Source organism: Frankliniella occidentalis, unplaced genomic scaffold, assembly GCF_000697945.3.
Source record: "Frankliniella occidentalis isolate FOCC.00 unplaced genomic scaffold, Focc_3.1 Scaffold309, whole genome shotgun sequence".
Lineage (NCBI taxonomy): Eukaryota > Metazoa > Arthropoda > Insecta > Thysanoptera > Thripidae > Frankliniella > Frankliniella occidentalis.
In genome coordinates, this window is record NW_026267434.1 from 94554 (window position 1) to 97014 (window position 2461).

Consider the following 2461-nt stretch of genomic DNA (forward strand, 5'->3'; position numbering starts at 1 on the left):
TGGCGTACATCTACCTAGTGATACAATACTCTTAATGACATTGAGAATTCATAGTATAAGTCATATACGAAAAGGTTTGTGTCAGGTTCTACGTACGTCGGACAATTGCAGGGTTTCTGAGCGGCGACTCCACACAAGGCCCATGCCTTGGATGCAACGTTTACCGCTTGATTGAGGTTGTACGAGACGTTAAATCCCCAGTGTATTGCATGTGGGAAGAGGTATACAATCTGTCCTGGTCGCTGGACGATCTGAAACAGTGAAAGAGGCACCTTGGTGAGATTCAATTCATCTATTCCTCTGACATGAGGGCTCAGGAGGAAAACTGACCGTGTGCACTGGTATGCCAGCCTTCAATATGGTCAATAAAACAGTGTTTGTGATTCAGTAGGTTTCTGCAGCTCCCCTCTGCCTGGTTGTAGCCCAACGCTGCGAGAACGTTTCAGAAGGCATTGTGATCCGTGGGTGGGATGACAAACCTACAGGAAAGAGGAAAATCGTTAAAAAAATGACTAAAATTGTCAGAGTGGAGTCAGATGATCGGGAATGTGAACTCACCAGACTTTATTTCCTCCAGCGACTTGCTGGTTCACGGCTTCAAATGCCAGGTCATCCCTGTGACACGCGAACGGGGCCCCTTCGCTGCCTCCGTAGATCGTGGGCGTCACGATTCCAGCGGGTTTCTTTTGTCCGAGATGGTGGATTTGAGACCGCATGTTTTTCATGTCACAATTTGGAGCAGAATCCATGCCCGTGGCACTTGTCGGCGTTATATTAGGGAGATACCAGAGTTGATGTTTTATCGAGCGCATCTCCATAATCCTGAACAGTGTGTCCAGGCAGGTGTCCACACCGAGGTCCAGCACATCCTGCCTGTGTCAAAAAAGGGAAAAGACAGGAAACGATCAAGTCAAACAATGCCACGGAAAACGCCGGATTAAAAAAATAAAAATGTCTTCGTTGACACTTACAGGGAGGTTTAGGTCGGTTTCGAGGAACCCTGCCAAAAACTGTTCTCTCTTCTCTTCGAGCAGAACTCTCACGCTCTCCGATTGATCGGCGTCGGACGGGTGATGTGTAGTGACCTTGTAGGACCGCAGCTTCCTGGACTTCGCATCCACTTGTATGCGATGCGCTCTGCTCATCTCACTCTGACAGTTGTCGCGGCGCAGGTCCACTTTGATTGTCTCCGTGAAAGTGGTCCGTGAGTGTAGGTTGTCCATTTCCATCTCCGCCTAGGGCCAGCAAAAAACCAGATAAAAAACGTGTGAAATTGCAATGTAGGCTTTCCGTAGACACTACAACCCTGTGCACTTTATTGTTGCACTATTTTATGCATAACCATGTACAGTGTGTGCATAATGATGCACATTTTGTACACAATAATGGACACAAATGTGTGCATACTCGTTGATGTAAACAATCCTGCAATTTTATGCACAATAAAGTGCACAAGATTGTAGTGTGTACCCAGACTGTAGCATTCTTACCACGAAAGCTCCCTGTTCGACCACGTCTCGTTGGTACATGATCTCCAAAAGGGATTCGACATCGGTGTACAATTCCTGGCAGATCTTAAAGTGACTGATGCCATACCGTTTCTCGACGAAAACAGGCGAAGGAGCAGCCATACCTAGGACAAAAACACAACAGGAATTTAACCCCACTTTCACGCGTGCCTCTACTAGGGAGACAAAGGTGTGTGCGGGAGGGCGCCACAACACCTGTTTCGAACTTACCGTTTCCAGTAGTATAGTATAGCGGGTTTTAAGTCAAGCTATATGAGATTGCACCATACTGTGCTGTACAGCAAACTTTACTGTAATTGTAGTGTACTGTACTGTACTAGACTAAACTGGCCTACACCTTACAAAAGAGAAGAATAGGCAATCCCGCAAAACACTGCTGCATATTCAGTTATACCCGGTACATACTGCATATGAAAACAAAATCATGCCACCAACAACGCCACACAGATGACCATGGATAAGGACACATCTCGCTACACGCGCGGAATAGGACCGGACGTTACTAGCCAACACGCTAGATATAGATTCGCGCTTATGGCAATAGCAAATCTAGACTGCACGCACGGACCAGGATGTTAAAATCAGATAGCCAGAGCCTGTCCATGTTACAACACATTCAACTCAGTCTGCACCTAACGGTCTAGTAGTGTACATCCATCATCTCCTCGACGAAAGCCCAGACAGAATCGCTCCGCGGGCTAACTCCAATTAACCTCCAAGCGAAAGTTATAATAACATTAAAAAAACAAGCAGGCCCGGCCCCTGCCGAACGGAGTTGCCGGTGGAGCGAAGCGGAGCTGGCCTGCCGGCGGCGATGGTCGGGCCTTCGGCCCGACCATTTAAGTCTCGCGATTTACTGAAGTGCATCATCAAATAAATAATGTGACCGGTAAATCACTTTGCATATTTGAGTAAAAATAAAGCGTCCTGTG

General features: G+C 47.1%; 1 protein-coding gene across 2 annotated transcripts in view; it reads left to right on the top strand.

Moving 5' to 3' along the window:
• The first annotated feature begins 2105 nt into the window (after nucleotides 1-2105).
• LOC113216745 (uncharacterized) overlaps nucleotides 2106-2461 on the top strand; it is an 18394-nt gene continuing 18038 nt past the window's right edge. For both annotated transcript variants that reach the window (XM_052273873.1, XM_026436562.2), the window contains exon 1: nucleotides 2106-2418. The gene's annotated coding sequence lies outside the window, so the exon portion shown is untranslated. The remainder of the gene's footprint in view (nucleotides 2419-2461) is intronic.